The sequence below is a fragment of the Schistocerca cancellata genome, chromosome 9 (assembly GCF_023864275.1).
Source record: "Schistocerca cancellata isolate TAMUIC-IGC-003103 chromosome 9, iqSchCanc2.1, whole genome shotgun sequence".
Lineage (NCBI taxonomy): Eukaryota > Metazoa > Arthropoda > Insecta > Orthoptera > Acrididae > Schistocerca > Schistocerca cancellata.
In genome coordinates, this window is record NC_064634.1 from 170,708,474 (window position 1) to 170,730,563 (window position 22,090).

The following is a 22,090-nucleotide window of genomic DNA, read 5'->3' on the forward strand; positions in this document are numbered from 1 at the left end:
AAATTACATAACGGCACTTGAACTGTTGTATGACTGCTGCATCGAATTTCCGCAGAATATTACTTTGTTATTATATCAGAGCATAATTAGTTTTTGTTTTTGAATATTTCATTAAATATGTGTAGATAAGATTTGTTTGCAAGCTCCACATGTTCGTTGAGATTAAAGTCTGGTGAATTAGAGCTGTGGATATAAATTTCTAACTCTTCGAGAAGATTCATTTTCTTTCCTTTTTTCACAGTGTGTAGTATTTGTAGGTTGTCTGTAATGGCCGTGGCTGAGTGACCACGGTCTTTTAGATGCATTGCAAAGATGGATTTATCAGACTTATTTAGCCGGAAGGCCGTCCGTATGCTCACGGTATCTTATAGTGAAACTCCTTCCAGTTTGGCCTGTGTAGAACTGTTGGTTGGTTGTTTTGGGGAAGACCAGACAGCGAGGTCATCGGTCTCAATCGGATAAGGGAAGGACAGGGAAGGAAGTCGGCCGTGCCCTTTGAAAGGAACCATCCCGGCATTTGCCTGGAGCGATTTAGGGAAATCACGGAAAACCTAAATCAGGATGGCCGGACGCGGGATTGAACCGTCGTCCTTCCGAATGCGAGTCCAGTGTGTAGAACTGTTCACGAGTGCACATAGTAATAGTGAAATATGCAGCTTAACTTTATAAAACTGAAATATGGAGCTGAAAATGTTAATGAGTGTGCAGCTAAGTGGAAAAACTGTCACCACAGCGTAACTATAATAATGATACTTCAGCTTTATGTAAGTACAGATAAATTTTCGACAAATGCTGCCTAGCCACTTACAATTGTTCCACTTGTATCTGTTCAGCCTCTAGCAAAAAACAATTTTTTTTATTTATACATTGATCTCCAGCGTATAAAAATGTACATGAATGTATAAACACCTGAAGATGGGCGCAAGCCCGAAACCGGTCGTGTGACATATAAATAACCCTTTATTGTGACTGGTAGAAGAAATTTTTCTACACCCCATCAGTCTCATATTTCAGCGTGACGCCCATTCTTCCCACAGAGCTGCTCGTGGTCTTGAAGAGCGATTGGTGGATGCTGACATGATGCAATCCGTCTCCCTAGTGCATCCCAGACATGCTCTATGGGATTCAAGTCGGGAGAGGGAGCAGACCAGTCCATGAGTGCAGTATCTTCCGTTTCCAAGAAAACATCAATCATCCATGCTTTATGAACTCGAGCATTATCGCCCATCACTACGAAGCGTGGACCCACAGCACATCGCAACAACCGTAAATGAGGTCCCAAGATATCCTTACGATGCCTGACAGCAGTTAAACATTGCCGATTTAACCGTACAGTTTCATGAAGTGGTATTCGAGTGGTCAACTGCCCACATCATTAGAGATCCTCCTCGCGGTCTTGGAGAGTGCTTGGTGGATGTTGACATGATCCAATCCGACCGCTTTGGTCCCGAAACTGTCTTACACATTCCCTCCAGATGCGAATTAATCGAGAATCACTCTCCAGACTAAACCGGGACTCATCTGTGAAAACAACATTGGCCCACCGTTCGACCGCCCAGGGGGCTATTGATGGCTCCACTATAGACGTTCCCCTCTGTGAAGACACGTCAGAGGTAGACATACAGCAGGTCTACGACAGTAAAGGCCACTCTGCCGAAGCCTTCTCCAAACCGTTTGCCTCAGTATGCCACGTCCAGTGGATGCTGCGACCTCACATGCCAGTGGCCGACCAGTAGTAAGCCGCTACCGTCGTACCCTTACAGTCGAATAACTGTCCACTCTTCTGAAGTCATACTTGGTCGGCCCTACCCTAGTCTTCCGGATACAATTTCTGTCTCCATACACTGTCACCACATCCGATAAACAACAGATCGATTCACGTTAAGCCATTGGACCGCATCAGTTTGCGACTGTCCTGCTTCCTTTCTTTCTCTGGCCCTCCGCAGCAGAGGGTCTGATAGGCATCTTCTCTGTGTCATACTGCATCGTCTGTGTACGCAGCGACTGTGGATGCTTGGTTACCCGGCAAACTAGTACCTCGTTTCGTAGATATCCTGACGTCATCGTCATCATGGTTGTCCGTTGACCAGAATGCCATCTTCCATGCAGAACGCGATCGTGCGGGCATCTGGTTGAAAGTCTTTATGATTATATTGCGAATTAGACGCAGGACGGAAAAATAGCTGTTTCTTGGTTTAACTTTGGACACCAGTATAAGCTGCATATTGGTTAAGGTCCCATTACCAAACAGTGTGCAACACTTCTCAAGTGAATCTGTAGCACCTTACAGTACCTTACATAACACATATTTACGTACCCATTACTTAAAAGCGGACAAGTATAAGTAGTACTTGCGCCCTGAGGGTTCCGTTGGTTGGTTGACTTGGGGGAGGGATCCAAATAGCGAGTCATCGGTCCCAACGGATTATGGGAGGACGGGGAAGGAAATCGGCTGTCCCTTTCAAACGAGCCCTTCTGTCATTTGCCTGAAGCGATTTAGGGAAATCACGGGGAACCTAAATCAGGACAGACGGACGCGGGTTTGAACCGTCGTCCTCCCGAATGCGAGCCCAGTGAGGGATCCGTACAAACGTAATTATATATATGTAGACAGTTCATCCACCCCACGAATCGAGAATCTCGACGATTTTTACTTGTTATCGATACTGATACTGGCAGGATATCGCTTCCGGGAATTCGTAGATTATCGAGACCGTTTTAATTGTAAGTTTAAATTTCTTGTGTAATTTCGCATGCACTACTGTAATTTCTTATACATTTTATTAATACTGAGTTATATTAACATGCTTCTCTAACTGGGAATTGCAAATTAGTTGATTTAATCCGATCTCGTCCCTGTAGCAATTAGTGGTAAGACTTGACTGAGGTCTCCAGAGACGGAAATGCTACAGTCGGCCATAGGGCTATTGCTGTTATACAGATGTCGAAATTTTCCGTGGAACATTTAAACGCAAATTTTATGCGATACCGAAACCTCATCATAAACAATGGAAATGCAATTTTCCATCATTTGCCAGTACTACTAAGGTTTCAGACATTACGGATGCTGTAGGCGTCGTAGGCATTGACTGTCAGGAGGTTGTTTGTACGTAGAATGAGCAGTTATATAAACGACCTGCATCGCTAGCGCTGACGTTGCACGGTTGTCAGGCGGCCTTAAGCCTACCAATGTCAGATGGCAAAGGCATCGTTTTCATAGCAGCAGGGGACTTCATTTCGTCGTGGTTCAGCCAATTAGCACGAAATATTTGAAAGGCATTCCCCGCGAGTCACTCTATATGTTACTAAAAACCAGTTCACAATCACTACCTCCTACGATTTTTGACATGTTACGAATACAATGTAAGTTTTTAATAACAAAAAAAATATTTTTCATGTGATATGTTTAGAAATCGAGAAACTTCGGATTTCATCCTGTACTTGTTCTGTGAAAGCTTGCTTCTTACTAAATTTTACGAATCTACAGTACCGGAAGTACTCTATATGTTATGATGAGTGGCTTTGCGAGTATCAAAAATGGCAGCATATGTTGATTTCATTGACTCAGAAGCTTAATATACCGCTAACGTGCCGTAGACCTTAGTTTCTGACGTAAATTTCTATTCGATACCTCTACCCTTTCCAGAAAAAATGAGATTTAACAGCCGGCAGATAGACACACAGACTCGGACAACAAAGTGATCCTGTAAGGTTTTCTATATTCACAGTCTGGCGTACCTACACCGGAAATAAACATTGTAATCTCTACAAACGTCTCCGTAATAAAATTTTATTATTATAACCTCTTCGAGAAAAATAATAGTCTCATCGTTAAAAGAACATACCGGTCGATTCGGAGCGCCGTAGCTGGAGTAGAACCGGTACCAAGCGCATTGTATGGATTAACTATCCACTATGGTATTTCCATATTCAAAACACCCTCAAACCTAGTTATTAGGACTCTGTGAAGGACGCTTAAATTATGAACGTAGGTTGAAACGTAACCATCCTGACGGTTTATCTGTGAGAAAATGGGGAAATTTTGAAAATTTGCACCGCCCAGTGTTTGGCTCCGTTAGTTTAATTCCCTCAAGGGAATCTGAAGTGCTGGACTTTCGTTTTGTCTCCTTGTAAATGTAGGTTAACCTTATTAAATTTAGTGAACAGATGTGTTAAACAAGCACAGACTAGATTCTACCTGATTAAATCTTATTTCGAAATTGGATGTTTAGCATCCATAACCTCTAAAGCAGTCTCTAAAAGTGGAAAAAAAAATGTTGTCAGAATAAACCTTTTGATGCCAGCGTTCTTCAGTGCGAAGAAGCAATCGATCAAAGTTCTTGTTATTTTCTTCACATAAATGCGCAAACAACCTAGGATTGGACACTTTGCTTCCAATTTTGTTTACGGTGCTAATGGCAAATTGAAGAGATTTGTGTAATCTGTGAATCAGATTTTTAGCAACTAAATTTTGGCGATGGTTGATGCATTGTATTGCACATACCCCGGGTACATTTTGTTTTAAATGCACTATAGTGCCCAAACTTGAGAGGTCTTCCATCTCATGCCACCGATATCATATAAGCGGCGATCAAAAAGTTTCCGATAGACGACGTTGCTGCAGCACATATGCAACGTAGCGCGACTCCGATGCGGGTCTGTACCTTCATGCAGGCAAGGGATTAGTGTGGCATTAGTTCCTTTCCGACGAGCGTTCCGTAAATGCGGGAACGTGGACTTCGGCGACGTTCTTACCAAATGCTTCCAAAGAGAACCATAATGCTGTTATTCGTTCCTTGTCTGCGGAAGGACCAATACCAGTAGACATCCACTGTAGAACAAAGAGCGTTTAAGGTGCAGCATGTCTGTCGAAAACCACGGTTTTGGAACGGTGCACCAAGCTCAGGTCGATACAAGACGCCGGTCGATCTGAGAGTCAGCCTCATCCATTACGTAGTAGTGGGAGACCCTCGGGCACCTACCGTATAGTCCTGATCTCTCCCAGTGCGGTTACCACGCCTTTGATCCCTTGCAAGAAGCCTTTAAGAGTCGACCAATCCTGTCGGATGAGGATGTGCGGCAGGCAGTCACGAACTTGTATGAATGCATGGTGTCTATTCTTTCATATAACTGACTCGACCAGATGGGCAATGGGTCCACCTTCTTGAGGGTGGACACTTCGTTGCATGAAAGACACATGGGTAGTTGTTTGACCGATAATGCTGGAATGAAGCCAAACTTCAAAGAACCAAAACTGTACTGTGTTCATTTCTTTTTGGATTCGGTCATATTTAGTATTAGTTATAACTGAACAAAAATTAAGTTATTGACGTAAATACACTCCTGAAAATTGAAATAAGAACACCGTGAATTCATTGTCCCAGGAAGGGGAAACTTTATTGACACATTCCTGGGGTCAGATACATCACATGATCACACTGACAGAACCACATGCACATAGACACAGGCAACAGAGCATGCACAATGTCGGCACTAGTACAGTGTATATCCACCTTTCGCAGTAATGCAGGCTGCTATTCTCCCATGGAGACGATCGTAGAGATGCTGGATGTAGTCCTGTGGAACGGCTTGCCATGCCATTTCCACCTGGCGCCTCAGTTGGACCAGCGTTCGTGCTGGACGTGCAGACCGCGTGAGACGACGCTTCATCCAGTCCCAAACATGCTCAATGGGGGACAGATCCGGAGATCTTGCTGGCCAGGGTAGTTGACTTACACCTTCTAGAGCACGTTGGGTGGCACGGGATACATGCGGACGTGCATTGTCCTGTTGGAACAGCACGTTCCCTTGCCGGTCTAGGAATGGTAGAACGATGGGTTCGATGACGGTTTGGATGTACCGTGCACTATTCAGTGTCCCCTCGACGATCACCAGTGGTGTACGGCCAGTGTAGGAGATCGCTCCCCACACCATGATGCCGGGTGTTGGCCCCGTGTGCCTCGGTCGTATGCAGTCCTGATTGTGGCGCTCACCTGCACGGCGCCAAACACGCATACGACCATCATTGGCACCAAGGCAGAAGCGACTCTCATCGCTGAAGACGACACGTCTCCATTCGTCCCTCCATTCACGCCTGTCGCGACACCACTGGAGGCGGGCTGCACGATGTTGGGGCGTGAGCGGAAGACGGCCTAACGGTGTGCGGGACCGTAGCCCAGCTTCATGGAGACGGTTGCGAATGGTCCTCGCCGATACCCCAGGAGCAACAGTGTCCCTAATTTGCTGGGAAGTGGCGGTGCGGTCCCCTACGGCACTGCGTAGGATCCTATGGTCTTGGCGTGCATCCGTGCGTCGCTGCGGTCCGGTCCCAGGTCGACGGGCACGTGCACCTTCCGCCGACCACTGGCGACAACATCGATGTACTGTGGAGACCTCACGCCCCACGTGTTGAGCAATTCGGCGGTACGTCCACCCGGCCTCCCGCATGCCCACTATACGGCCTCGCTCAAAGTCCGTCAGCTGCACTTACGGTTCACGTCCACGCTGTCGCGGCATGCTACCAGTGTTAAAGACTGCGATGGGGCTCCGTATGCCACGGCAAACTGGCTGACACTGACGGCGGCGGTGCACAAATGCTGCGCAGCTAGCGCCATTCGACGGCCAACACCGCGGTTCCTGGTGTGTCCGCTGCGCCGTGCGTGTGATCATTGCTTGTACAGCCCTCTCGCAGTGTCCGGAGCAAGTATGGTGGGTCTGACACACCGGTGTCAATGTGTTCTTTTTTCCATTTCCAGGAGTGTATGATAAGACGTACCAATCACAATCAACCGTCTCATCCTCAAGTCATGAGCGGTGCGAGCCTACGCAATCGTAGGAACTACAAATAGAAAACATGATTTTTTAAAAAATTACTCACTTTCCTCCGGCACTCTCAAACAACACATCATCAATTCAGTGTAACTTGTGTGGTACTTTACTATGTTCACAAACTGATGAAAAGTGCTCCATTATTTTGGATCAGCAAAAGTGGGTAGAAGTCAGTCGACTTCTACCTATTCGTGTTTTGTCCGGCCGCTGCCAACTTCAGCTATGTAACTCAGAACCTTGCGTATGTAGCCACTGTGAAGTGATTGTTGTACCGTGTTGCTACATTTCGCAAATTAATACATCTCTCAATCAGTGGCGAAGCAGTTCTTGGCCTGTCACGGGCAATGCCAGATACTGTTTCGATACCTCGGAGAAGGGCAGGGGGTAAAACATTACAGAATGGAACTAGAAAAAATAATAACTAAAATGTTGCTCAATGTTGCGAGAAGTGAGCGAAAATAGGGAGCTGTTCCACGCTCTCTCTTAGCCGATGAGACGAACAATGACATACACGGGAAAAAGCTTCAGCTCTGCGAAAGAATTCGTAATTTTGGTTGCGGCCTGGCTAATTGGAATCCACCCTTTTGTACCCCATTTACATTTAATGCGTCCTCACTTTTTTCCTCTGACATGGACACCTTTGCAAGTTCGAGTCGATATAGACCAGTTTGGGAATCCTTGTTTTAGATTTTATTGTTATGGAAGTAGAATGGTGTGAAGCATTTAGTGATCAAAGCACCGTGGGGTTCCAGAAATCCAGTGCAACCTTCATAAATATGCTAATGGTGGGAAAGTAATAAGAGAAATGACACTAACGTTCTTCAGTACATGCAAGTGGTACTTCGGAAAGGCCGAAATGGTATTTTACATCTGTGCACGTAACCGTTGCACATCGCATGAAGCCGACCTGGACAGTCCCACACTTACTGGCAGTGATTACTAATGTTCGAAAGCCTCTGCACCAGACTTGCCTGCAGTTATACTAACGAAAGCACCGTAAGCCAGTGCTGGCTGGGTGTGACCCCGCAATTACTGAGAACTCTAGGTCGCGTTTTCGGCAACCTGACCTTTCACAACGGACGCGACCTCTTCTCCAAATACGTAGGTCGCGGTGTGTAGAATCGGCAAGAACGAGGAACCAGTCGGCAACGGTATCGACAGCCCACGGCCGGTGCGTGTGACCCACAGGGCAGCAGACGCTTACCTAACTACGAGATAACGGACTCGTCTTCGTTTGGCATATGTGTGTGGAAAGAGCAAGGACTGTCCGTTAGAAAGAACACCTAATGATATTATTCCAGGACGTAATAGGCTAATAAAGTCTGTCGAAAGAACACCTAATGATATCATTCCAGGACGTAATAGGCTAATAAAGTCTACTCTGACAGCACCCAGAAGTCCCATAAATACGATATGTCGAAGGAGAACAGGACAGATGGAGAGCAAAGGAAAGAAATGAAGATTAGAGTTTAATGTTTCAACGACGGCAAGGTCCTGTTAATGAAGTAGAAATTCGGATAGGACAAAGATGGGCTAGGAAATCGACTGGGCCCGTTTCAAAGGAACCATCCCAACATTTGCCACTTGTAAAAACCACGCGCTAAATCAGGTATTTATAAAAACAACGGTGGAACATACTCAAAATCTATGCAATCAGGACGGAAGACCCTGCAATACCAGTTACACTACGTGATCAAAAGTATCCGGATACCTGGCTGAAAATGACATACAAATTCGTGGCGTCCTCCATCATCGGTAATGCTGGAATTCAATAAGGTGTTGGCCCACCCTTAGCCCTGATGACAGCTCCCACTCTCGCAGGCACACGTTCAGTCAGGAGCTGGAAGGTTTCTTGGGGAATGACAGCCCATTCTTCACGGAGTATCGATGTCGGCCGGTGAGACATGGCATGAAGTCGGCGTTCAGAAACATCCTAAAGGCGTTCTATAGGACACAGGTCAGGACTCTGTGCAGGCCGGTCCGTTACTGGGGTGTTATTGTAGTGTAACCACTCCGCCACAGGCCGTGCATTATGAACATATGCTCGACCGTGTTGAAAAACGCAATCGCCATCCCCGAATTGCTCTTCAACAGTGGGAAGCAAGAAGGTGCTTAAAACATCAATGTAGACTTGTGCTGTGATAGTGCCACACAAAACAACAAGGGGTGCAAGCCCCCTGCGTGAAAAAGACGCCTCCGAATTTTGCTGTTGACACTACACACGCTGGCAGATGACGTTCACCGGGCATTCGCCATACCCACACCCTGCCATCAGATCGCCACCTTGTGTACCGTGATTCGTCACTCCACACAACGTTTTTGCACTGTTCAGTCGTCCAAAGTTTACCCTCCTTACACCAAGCAAGGTGTAGTTTGGCATTTACCGGCGTGATGTGTGGATTACAAGCAGCAGCTCTATCATGAAATCCAAGTTTTCTCACCTCCCGCCCAACTGTCAAAGTACCTGCAGTTTGGAATTCCTGTGTGATGGTCTGAATAGATGTCTGCCTATTACACATTACGACCCTCTTCAGCTGTCGGCGGTCTCTGTCAGTCAACTACGAGGTTGGCCTGTGCGTTTTTGTGCTGCACGTATCCCTTCACGTTTCCACTTCACTATCACATCGGGAACAGTGGACCTAGGAATGTTCACGAGTGTGGAAATCTCATGTACAGACGTATGACACTGGTGACACACAGTCACGTGACCACGTTCGAAGTCCGCGAGTTCCGCGGAGCGCCCCATTGTGCGCTTTCACGATGTCTAATGACAACTGAGGTCGCTGATATGGAGTGCCTGGCAGTAAGTGGCAGCACAATGCACCTAATACGAAAAACATATGTTTTTGGGGATGCCAGGATATTTTTGATCACATAGTGTAGGTTCCTCTCGGAGTATGCTGATGTAATAGTTCCATATTTAGGAATCATATAAACTGCTAGCTGGACAAAAAGTCCATACCTAAAGAATGGAAAGTGTCGTAGGCCGCAGAAGTAAACAAGAAAGGAAACGGAGGTAATCAAGTAAATTATAGCCTCATAACACTGATATTAATTTTCAGTAGGATTTTGAAACGTATATGGGCCCTACTGTGTTCCAACACTTTGAAATACATGGAAGAAAACGATTTGTTGACACACAGTACGTATTTAGAAAACAATGTTCTTGTTCAACAGTACTGTCTCTTCATTCACACGAAGTAATGAGTACTATTGACAGGGAACCTCCAGTTGATTCCATAGTTTTGGGTTTCCAGAAGACTGAAAGTTTCTTATATATTTAAACTGTTGTTCGTAAGTGTCAAGTTGGTATCTGAGAAATGTGTAAAACTTATTTTTGATATCGAAATATGTAAATCTCAGAGCAGGCCAACAGCACTATGCGAAAATTTATTTTTGAACAGAAATATGTGGAGCTCATGCTAAACGAAGCGAATTCCAGACTAGCCGGAACTTCAAACAATTCGTCTGCGAGAATATAAAAGTTAATGCATAAATTTCTGATAAAACTGATTAAAAAGTCACAAGAAAGCACTTTACTGAAATCTTTTACTGGTATTAGGCCTCTAAAATGAAACTGATATTATTTTCACAAATAAACGCTGCCAATCACTGTGCTTTGCAATGGAAGTGAACTATGATGATAATTTAATTTATTGACCTACCTCTGCGCTCGGAACACTCGTTGAGTAGAACCACGTACTGACACATGAGAACCCGGCAGTTTTCTTTGAACTTCCAATGCGCATCTGGTGCCGATGTTTACATTTTTCGCGTTTTTCGTGCCGCTTTTTGAATATCTTACACAATGAGTGTCAAGGGGTCCGAAAGCGTGATGTTCAAATTTTTAGAACTGTACGATAAGCACGATTGTGTTTGGGAGCATCGTTTAGATAATTATATAAATAAAGATGCGCAGGAAATTGCTTTGAAATACATTATAAAAGAAATGGACATTTCTGGTTTAACCATTTTTGACGTAAAAAACAAAATTAAGACAGGACGAGGCACAAGAAAGAACATTCATTAGTGTGCAAGTCCAAAAAGTGAAATGGGTATGTGTCAGATCAGTTTTGGTATGAAAGAGCAGATACATTTCTGGTTTAACCATTGCTGACGTAAAAAACAAAGTTAAGACAGGACGAGGCACAATAAAGAACAATCATTGGTGTGCAAGTCCAAAAAGTGGAATGGGAAAGGATATGTGCCAAATCAGTTTTGGCAGGAAGGAGCAGATACATTTCTGAACGGTGTTACAAATGCAAGACACACGCCATTAAATCTTGGTTTGGTTTTTATATTTTGACTAAAGTTCAGTCTTGATCACATCATTTATGTTTTTATGATATACAGTAGGTAACCGGTTTCGGTTCTTTTTACAAAACCATCATCAGACCCATGGCTCCCTTAGGATGGTAGGCGGAGATCAGTTGACTGCGTAGCAGCGAGGAGAGCTCCGCCTACCATACTAAGGGAGCCATGGGTCTGATTACGGTTTTGTAAAAAGAACCGAAACCGGTTACCTACATCATTAAAACATAAATGATGTGATCAAGACTGAACTTTAGTCAAAATATAACAATTAATTGATCACTCTTTTCCAAAAATGTTTACCAAAATTGTACTTGGTTTGGTTTTTTTTTTTTTTTTTTTTTTTTTTAGGGCGTAAAAACAACTAGAGACATGCGCGCCCATGTCAAAATTGTAGAACACGAAGACAACGAGAGCAATTAAAAACGACTTCACGTTAAGCCTAATCGACGGAAGAGAAGAGAGCTAAAAATAGGAACTTGGAGAAAGGTCTATAAAATACACCATAGAGAAATGGAGGTACTGGACTAAATATTACATGTTCTTCGCCATATTGCTTTGGCGGATAAAAAGTAAAACACGGTCGACAGTCCGCACGTCGTTCGCTAAAACGGCGGGTAACTCAGACGGTAAATACAAATGAGAACGTAAGTGATTGAAAAAGGGCATCCCGTCAGGAAATGGTGGACCGTCAAAGGTTGAGGGAAATGAGCACAAAGTGTTGGGGAAGCACCACTTAACAAAGGGCGATGGCTAAAAAGACAGTGCCCGATAGGCAGCCTAGCTAAAACGACTTCCTCACGGCGAGAGAGCCGAGAGGAGGTCGTCCAAGCCACTGGGAGAGGCTTAATAACCCGGAGCTTGTTCCCATGAAGGGAGGACCAGTGGTGATACAAAGTGACACCAATTGCTGACAGACGGCAACGCAGAGATGATCGTAGGGAATGGAAGAACTAGCGAGCTGAGGTACGTGGACTGCAGTCTTGGCAGCAGCGTCAACGGCCTCGTTTCCTGTCAGACCGACGAGACCAGGAACCCACAGAAACATCACAGTGGCTCTGTCAAGGGTGGCCACGCATGGCAGACAAACGTCATCTAAAGCTACTGACGAGAAAGTCACGGCGGTAGGACAGCGGTCAACATACACTCTCAACCGTGATAATTTAATAGGCTCTATGGCCAAACAGATGCCACGGTGGTGGATAGTATTGAAACTGCATAAGAGGGATGGACGTGCAGACGCATAAACGAAACACCCATAGTCTACTTTCGAGCGGACAAGGGATCGTCACAAACGGAAGGGGTTTGTCCGATCTGCTCCCTAGGAGGTACCACTGAGGAGCTGTGTGACATTGAGGGGCAGCATACATCAGGCCGCCAGATAAGATACGTGGGAGGACCAAGAAACTTTTCTATCGATCATGAGCCCCAGGAATTTCGTAGTTTCAACGAATGGAAGAGCAGCAGACTCAAGACGTAAAGACGGTGGAACAAACCAATTGCGCCGCCAGAAATTCATACAAATGGTTTTGTCCGTGAAAAACGAAAGCGATTGTCGATACTCCGTGGGTAAATACGACCGAGACATCACTGAAGACGCCATTCAATGAGACAGATCCGTGGAGAACTGCAACAGATGGCAAAATCAAAATCAAATAGTTCAAATGGCTCTAGGCACTATGGAACTTAACATCTGAGGTCATCAGTCCCCTAGACTTAGAACTACTTAAACCTAACTAACTTAAGGACATCACACACATCAATGCTCGAGGCAAGATTCGAACCAGTGACCGTAGCAACAGCGCGGTTCCGGACTGAAACGCCTAGAAACGCTCGGCCACAGCGGCCAGCGATGGCAAAATCGTCAACGAAAATTCAGCCAGATACGCCTGGCGGGATACAGGCCATTATAGGGTTGTATTGTATTGTATGAAACTGGGGACCTAGAAACGACGAAGAGCCCTCGTCCCCGCCGTAGCCCTCAGTGGTTCACAACCCCACAATAGGGTACAGCAGTCCACTCACCCCACCGCCGCCCCACACCGAACACAGGGTTATTGTGCGGTTCAACCCTGAGTGCACCCTCCCCCCTCCCCCGCCCCCCAGGAGCGTGTCACACCAGACGAGTGTAACCCCAATGTCTGCGTGGTAGAGTAATTATGGCGTACGCGTACTTGGAGAAAGTGTTTGCACAGGAATCGCTGACATACTGTAACTGAGGCTGAATAAGGGCGAACCAGCCTACATTCGCCGAGGCAGATGGATAACCGCCTTAAAAACCATCCACAGACTGGCTGGCACACCGGACGCCAACACTAACCCGCCGGGCGGATTCGCGCGGGGACTAGCACGCCTTCCCACCTGGCAAGCAGTCCGAAAGACAGATACCAAATTCATATAAGTATATTCATGACATGGGTGGACAAAGTGACGAAATGATCACCTGCAGAACAGCGCGCTCGAAATTCACACTGAGCGGTGGTTCGTAAATTGCGAGACTCTAGGCACAATAGCAGCCGGGCATGAATCATACGTTCAGTCATCTTGAAAACACAGCTGGTTAGAGAAATGGGGTGATAGCTAGAAGGAAGGTGTTTGTCCTTATCAGGCGTAGGTATGTGTTTGACAATGGCTCCATGTCAGCGTCTGGGAGATGTGCCCTCTGCCCATATGTAGTTGTACGTACGAAGGAGAAAGGGCTTGCCAGCAAGACAAAAGTACTGCAGCATCTGAATGTGAACATCGTCTGGCCCTGGGGCGGAGGATCGGGATGAAGTGAGAGCAGGATCTAGCTCCCTCATAGTAAAGGTGGCACTGTAGCACTCACCATTCTGAGAAGAGAACGGTATCGCCCGAGCGTCCTCCGTTGGTTTCCGACGGAGGAAGGCGGGGTGTTAGTGGGAGGAGCTGGCAGTCTGCGGAAAATAGTGGGTCAAAATGTTGGTGACAAAAATAGAGTCCACTAGGACATCGTCTGCAACTGTCAGGCATGAAGTTGGAGAATGGACCTTGGTCCCAGAGAGCCGTCAGAGGTTGGCCCACATGACGAAACAGGGAACTGAACTGTTAAAAGAACTAGTAAATGAAATCCAGCTAGCTTTTTTGCTATCCCGAAGAACGCGATGACAGTGTGCACGTACATGTTTATAATGAACGCAGTTTTCCATCGTAGGATGACGGTTAAAAACGTGGAGAGCACGTCTCCGCACGCGAGTGGCGTCGCAGCACGCCATAGTCCTCCAAGGGACAGGGACATGGCGTGGTAAAGAAGAAGAGCGAGGAATGGAATGTTCTGCAGCGATAAGGATAATGTTTGTAAGACTTTGGTTCAAATGGCTCTGAGCACTATGCGACTTAACTTCTGAGGTCATCAGTCGCCTAGAACTTAGAACTAATTAAACCTAACTAACCTAAGGACATCACACACATCCATGACCGAGGTAGGATTCGAACCTGCGACCGCAGCGGTCGGTCGGCTCCAGACTGTAGCGCCTAGAACCGCACGGCCACTACGGCCGGCTGTAAGACTTTCGACCTGGTCATCGCGACTGGGGAAATGTTGTTCGCTGAAGGTCACCAGGGAGGTATAAGGCCTCCAGTCGGCCTTAGAAAGCCGCTGTTTGGGTGTACGTATGGATGAGGTAAGAGTCAGCAATCGGATGGTAAATTGGAAATGATCGCTCGAGTATGTGTCAGAGAGAACGGACCACTCAAGATGATGGGCAAGCAGGGCAGTGCATAAGAAGAGGTCCAAATGCGAATAGGTTTGTGTGGAGTCTGAAAGGAATTTGGGTGTTAAGGCAGATGAATGAGGTTAAGGCGATTGAGAAGGTCAGAAAAGAGGGCACCTCTCTGACAGGTTCTGGGTGAGCCCCAAAGGGGCTGGTGCGCATTACGTCACCAAGCGGAAGAAAGGGATGAAGGAGTTGCCCAGCAAGTCGGAGGAAGTCTGTCCTGGTGACATCCAATGATGGGGGGGAGGGGGGGGATGTAAACGGTACAAAGGGAAAAGGTCAAGTGAGGAAGGAAAACGCGGACTGCAACAATTTGGAGCGGATAGTCATGGAGATGGGTTGACTATGAAGATCATCCTGGATGAGCAGTATGACTCCTACATGAGATGGAATGCCCTCTTTGGAGGGGGGGGGGGGGAAATGTCGAAACAGACCGGGAAGAAAAAAGAGATCTCAATGCGGTCGTGAGGATGCAATTTTGTTTCCTGGAGGCAGAGTACAAGCGGACGCTACGATGCTAACAGCAGCCGTTTAAGTCCTCTTGGTTGGATCAAAGGCCACGAACGTTCCATTGGAGAAGAGTCATAACGAGGAAAAAATGAAGCGGTGCCAGCCTTCGAAGGCTCGCTGCTACAGGAAAAACAGTTAGGAAAATCATACTCCATGAGGTCTACAGAGGCGTCGGCATTCTCCTTCTGTCGGTCTGCAGAGCCCAGGGCAGAAAAATGTTTGGTGGTGCGCACAGGCGACACCGAGGTGGGCGGGCGGGGGTAACACGTGACGACGTTGTCGAAGAGAAGACACCGTCGAAGAGGATCTCCAAGTCGACGAAGTCAAATCTGCTCAGTACTCTCTTTATTTTTTAAAATAACTCAACATTAACTTGTAATAATAATCACTTATCATCATGTCTCATGTCGAGCTGCCACGGCACTGCACCTTCTCCTGAAAAATATTCTGCGTATTTCATCACACACAGTAGACACCGATTTAGAGTAGCTACGACTGCATAAATAAACGTAAACATTAACTAAACCAGGCATTTGAATATTCTGTTTTCTCTAAGAACCTGGTGCAGTGCAGCACGTATTAAGACCATCAGTATCAAGGGAGCCTGTAGGTGTGTATGCTTCACGCCAACTCATTTTTAAGCAGGTATCTAATGCTAGTGCTGCTTTGACAATTCACTGAAGTAATTCAAACGGCGACAGGTCGTTCGAAAACTCTCAATTCAGAAACCATAACTCCGAAAGCACTTTCAGCTACGTGACGAGCTCTTGACAGACGGTAGTCGAAAATTTTTTGTTTTGTCGATAAGTTAGTACATGTCCCAAATCGTTTCAAAATGTTTTTTCGTAAAGGAATAGTACTTTTTGGAAAATTTTACCTGTTACTGAAATCTTATAACGCTGAATTCAAAGATGATTTTACAGAAACGGCAGCGTCATTTGCCCGTCCATTTGTATCTACCTCAAAATAGCGGAAAACGTAGTTTACTTCTCTGCTCCCATCAAAATACCGCTGTATGTACCTTTGTAATTGAAATACTCTAATCCACTGAGAGGGGAATTTCATATAACGATATGCTTTCCATCTGTAGCATTACAACAGTTGGGATAATTTCATCGGAAGTTGTATTCCTTTTGAATAGATTTCCATTCTTATTCAGTTTATGGCACCTATAACAAAAAAGTAACCTACTTCGTACAAATTTGAGACAATGAAATTGTTACACATTGTCGTAAAGTGCGACTTGTCGCACACTTCCTCGCAAAAACCTTTTTTATGTTAAACGTTTTTACGATACAACTTTCAATGATCTTGTATCTGAACAAATTTCCTTTATCATTGAGAATGTACTGCAAGATAAAGCAGCCGAATGCGAACTGCACGAAAATACGCAAAAAACCACACCTGCATCTATTACGACCGCAAATGCTGAAGCTCAGAAAGAAATATGGAAAACACAGAATCTGCCAACAGGTCCACTCCGAAACAATCAACACCGAAAGATGCGTTTCGAGCTTCTCAAAGTCGCAAACGGAAAATGGTTCATTATATAAGCGCTACGATTGATAAACTTGATAAATAGTGCAAAGTAGTAACAAAAATGATATTAAAAGGTAATTTGATATACTTACTAGATAAGTTACTGTGTAACTAAAGCAGATGCCTCTTTACGACGCTATCATCAGCCAAGAACAAATCCAAACTGCATTGAGACAAAAATGATTGGAACTTACAACGAAACAGTGGCAGTACATAAGTACATCACCAGTTTTCTCACCTCCTGCAAGTACTACTCCTTCACCAAATTGTTCAAACAGTGAGGATGGAAAATATGGGTCATGCTCATTTGCAGTTGATTCTGAGAACCAACAACAACGCGAAGAAGATACGGAGCAGCCATCTGATGTTCTTGCCACAACAGTAAGTAGTATTCTACAGTACAATATAAAATAAAATGCTGTAAGGCATCTTAAATTAATGCTTCTGTAAAAACATATTGTACCTAATTCAACAAACGGACGAACTTCCTTAAGAAAAGTTTGAGATACTGTTTTAAGGTGCACGGTATATGGAAGCAAGAGCTGAAAATGAATCTCCTGTAGTTAATTGTCTTACTGTTGCAGCTTTAGTTTTGGTGAAATAGCTTGTCGTTTCACTTTGTCACATTTCCTTATGCGGCACTGAATTTTCAGTAGCAGTTCCTCAAATTTTTCTTCCGACATTCTCAAATTATTTAACTATCCTTCGCTATCCTCTAACGATAGTTCCTTTAGCAATGTCTCCGAAGCTTCCATTCGGTTTCTTCCCAAGATCCACTGTCTCGCCCAAAAACGACGCTTTCGACGATTGTTACTTGATAGAACTATTCGCAATTCTTCTCGTAACATAGTTATTATGGTATCGACTACTTCGCGCACCGCTACTCTCAGAACCATTTTACACTGAACTGATCGATTTCAATTGAAATGTAATAACGAAAACTGATTCAAGTCTCATTCAACTTTTGCTGAGCAAGTAAACTTGCACAACTGAACTTGACTCGTGAGAACAAACCTTTTGCTTTATTACAAAATTTCTGAAGCAAACTTCAACCACACATGTTGTTCTAACAGTGAGAAGCTACACAGTTACACATATAAAAGAAACTGGATTAGCTTAAAATCTGGCTTTTATCATTCTCCCATTAATATAGTCTCTTTTGCTCAATATGTTTCCTCAAAACATGTTACTACAAAAACGTTTTTAAATAATTCTGACACCAGTACACAGTTGGCCTGTTTCCATCACTTTTAAACCAAGTACACTGCCAGACTGTCCAAAACATTCTGCTACTGCTACCCTCTGGCATACTCTGACACCAAGCGAGAAGCGAGGTGGCGCAGTGGTTAGACACTGGACTCGCATTCGGGAGGACGACGGTTCAATCTCGCGTCCGGCCATCCTGATTTAGGTCTTCCGTGGTTTCCCTAAATCGCTCCAGGCAAATGCCGGGATGGTTCCTTTGAAAGGGCACGGCCGACTTCCTTCCCTAATCCAATGAGACCGATGACCTTGCTGTCTGGTCTCCTTCCCCGAACAACCCAACCCAACCCCATACTCTGACAAAGCAAAGTTAACCTCTCCGACCAACATATCTGGTCTCAAACACAGTCTTAACAAAGGATATGATTACATCGATATTACAGAAATTGTGTACATTTACCAAAATCGCAACTTCAGTCACATTTACGGCCAAAACCTCCTAAAAATCGTCATGACAAATAGGACAGCCAACTTTTAACTTTTGACACTGTTCCTCAAAAGCGGCTGCTAATGAAATTGGCTCCCTATGAAGTATTGTCTTCCCAGTGCTACAGGATTCGTGAGTTCCTGTCAGAAATGTCACAGCTGGTAGTAACTTATGGAAATTCGCCGAGTGAAATGGAAGTGATATGTGGCGTTCCCCATGTAAGTTTTCCAGCCTTTCCGCTTTTCCTATTCTATATAAATGACTAGCAAATCCACAAAAAATATGCAAGAAGCAAACCGCCACGTTACCACGGCCGCCATTCAAGACCAACACAATGATAACTCCCCCCCCCCTCCCCAGTCCTCCGCGAACTCCTCTATCAGAAAAACCGAGCAAAGCTAACGTGGGAGGGCACCAGTGACCCTAGACAATGCACAGAAACAAACCGAGTGAAGCGCGAACTAGAGAAACGAATGATGCGCTAAGGTTTGGGAGGACAAAATGGAGCTCTTCAAACTCCAAGAGAGGGACGAATGGCAGATATTAAAACGCCTCAAGGGTACTCCAACAGCAAATACGGCTTTAGCAGGGAACCAGGACCTCTTGACATCTTAGTGGTCAATTCCACATTACATGAGGATGTCCGAATAGTTTTGGTCAGACAGAGTGTGTTGGAGGAAGTGGTACGTTTCTCATCTCGCGTTGGGACGTGGGCTCTCTGAATTTTACAAGACTACCCGCGCTGCACAATGCCTTTCTGGTGACTTATCCCATCACTTTTGTTGAACATCATGGTGACAGTCTCTCGATGGTTAAAGAAAACCGTGACGAAGCTCTCCTGCATTAATCCTACTGCCTAACAGTGTCAGAGTGTTGGAGGAGTGTCAATAATTGGTCGAACGGGGGTTCTGTAAGGGAGCTTTTTGTCTGTGATTTAACGTTCTTTCATGTTCATCCATTACTTCTCCTACACCGAACTAATACAGCCATTAGACTTTTATTCACTCCAGGCAAATAATGCTATAAACATTCCGGTTGTGTTCGATCCTATATGAGCCGTTACTGCAACGGCTGCTCCTATCGGTCCCAGAGACATCTCGTGAGCAGTTCTGGGACCGATAAGAAACCTCTCTGATCAACTGCTAAGTGAACAGTGCGCAGCGAGTTCGAATAAGCAGTCAGCTAAATGCCAACTAGGGATCAACAGTGTGGAATGAGAAGATAGACGTTATTCCGTGCTTGCCATAAAGCATTGGCATTGGCTGACACCTCTCTCTCTCTCTGTTAAGGTGTAAAGTCAGCGCCGGTATACCAGTCGGGATCGACACAGAAGTGATGGCTGTGGGAAGAGGTCAGCTAAGCACACGCTGACTGACCTACCTCCAGGACAACAACGCGACAGCAGCGGCCCCTAGGCGAAGACGAGGTAAGCGGCGCGCCCGACTGGTGGCAGCTTCGATAGCCGATACATTGTAGCCTCTTCATTAGCAATCCCTAATACAGTTAGAGATCAGCAGTCACTGCACTTCAGATGACAGACTGTTGTTGGTGGCGGTTGCTGGGACCAGAGGTGTTGCTTGTGTTTGTCTATTCTGAAGAGTATTGATTATTTTGTATGTCGTCCTTTGCTTGCGACACATCTGTGTAATTGCAGCTGTGGATGACCGTGTATAAAGGACTACAAGAAATCTCAGATCAAAGTTAAGTATTCGTACTTGTTGTAATAAAACTCATTATACGAGTTGTTTGATTGTTTGACTAGCGAACAAGTATGCAGGATTCCTAGACGCCACACACTCTCCCCCTCCCTCCCTCCCTCCCCCCCTCTCTCACTCTCTCACTCTCTCTCTCTCTCTCTCTCTCTCTCTCTCTCTCTCTCCATCTGTCTATCTATCTACCTCTCTCTCTACTGCTGGAGTGTGTACTGAGGACGGTGCGCTGGCGTGAGGTACGTCGGTGACTTTGGATACGGGCCCCGCATCGAACATGTGACGTCACAGTAGGCGTCCCGTCCTCCATACTTCGCGAACGTTCGGGTCCTAACAGGGCCCACAGGAAATCAATACGTCAATGAAAAGGTAACCACTAAAGGTCTTAACTTTGTCGTGTGCTGTCGAGTGATTCTATGCATTTAAAAGCGCAGTGAAGAATTATTAAACTCATCTCAAACAGTTAATTACTCCACACCGTAGACAGCTCGTGGCGTTCGTAAGACCTGCAGTGTCAAATGCTGCGACGTACGCGCACAGCCTTTCTTTCTCGTGGGCCTCGCTTGAGTGACGTTGAATGTGGAAGTAAGAGCTAGGCACTAGCTTGAGTAGCTGTGGTTTGAAGAAGACATAGACGATAGTAGAGGCCAACGTGAACTTTCTCTTAAGTGAATGGCTCTGCAGACTTCAAATCTCACTAAAGGCCGTTAAATATGTTTTCCTTTTTGTTGTGTTGAGAGACAAAAATGTGTTGAAGCAGTATTTGAATGGTGTTGTTTTTCAGATATTTTGGTTTGGTCAAGACGTCGTCCTCTGCTTGCTGACAATGTAGTATTATCCCTAACAGAGCTGACGCATTTTCCATATCACACATTACCAAGAAGGGAGGGGAGGAGGGGGGATCATTATACCCAACTTAAAAAAAGTTTTAAAAAAATTCTTTAACTGTTGTTCATATACATTAACAAGATCCTTTTTAAAGAATTACTGTGTAAGTAGAGTCAAGAAACTGAAAATATCTTTTACCACACTCTCAGTAATACCAATTACTTTTCAATAATGAGTACTACCAAGCTGGCAATCCTTTATGACCACCACAAAAAATAAAGAAAATTTTGTTCATTTCTGCTGATAATTTACTCATAAAACAGAGAGATCTTAATGTGTAAGTAAGGTTCTGACTCCCCACCCCCACTTGCTACTGCAAGGATTAAGACTTTCCATTTAATTGGTTATTTATGTCGATACCATATAAATTTTAGTATAATATTTAATCGAGGGTATAGTTTTATTAAAGGTGTCCACATATAACTGTGCCAAAGCATTTGGACCACAGTTGGAGCCCCATATTACGTTAATTGAAATTTTGTCTTTTATTCATGTTGTTTAAGAAAACAAGTTTCCTTTTTTTAAGTATGTAATTGAGGGTAGTGTTATTCGGGCTTAACTTATGTATATTCAACCCCATGTGATTATTGAATCCTCGTGGTCGTGCGGTAGCGTTCTCGCTTCCCACGCCCGGGTTCCCGGGTTCGATTCCCGGCGGGGTCAGGGATTTTCTCTGCCTCGTGATGGCTGGGTGTTGTGTGCTGTCCTTAGGTTAGTTAGGTTTAAGTAGTTCTAAGTTCTAGGGGACTTATGACCACAGCAGTTGAGTCCCATAGTGCTCAGAGCCATTTGAACCATTTTTGATTATTGAATGTCTCCTGAGCAACACGAATTGCGTTTGTCATTTGCGTATTTCTCCGAATGGTTAACTTGTGCTACCT

At 45.0% G+C, this 22,090-nt stretch overlaps 1 pseudogene; it reads left to right on the forward strand.

The window, feature by feature from the left end:
* Positions 1–10,636: 10,636 nt before the first annotated feature.
* Positions 10,637–21,153, forward strand: LOC126101266 (uncharacterized; annotated as a pseudogene).
* Positions 21,154–22,090: the final 937 nt, after the last annotated feature.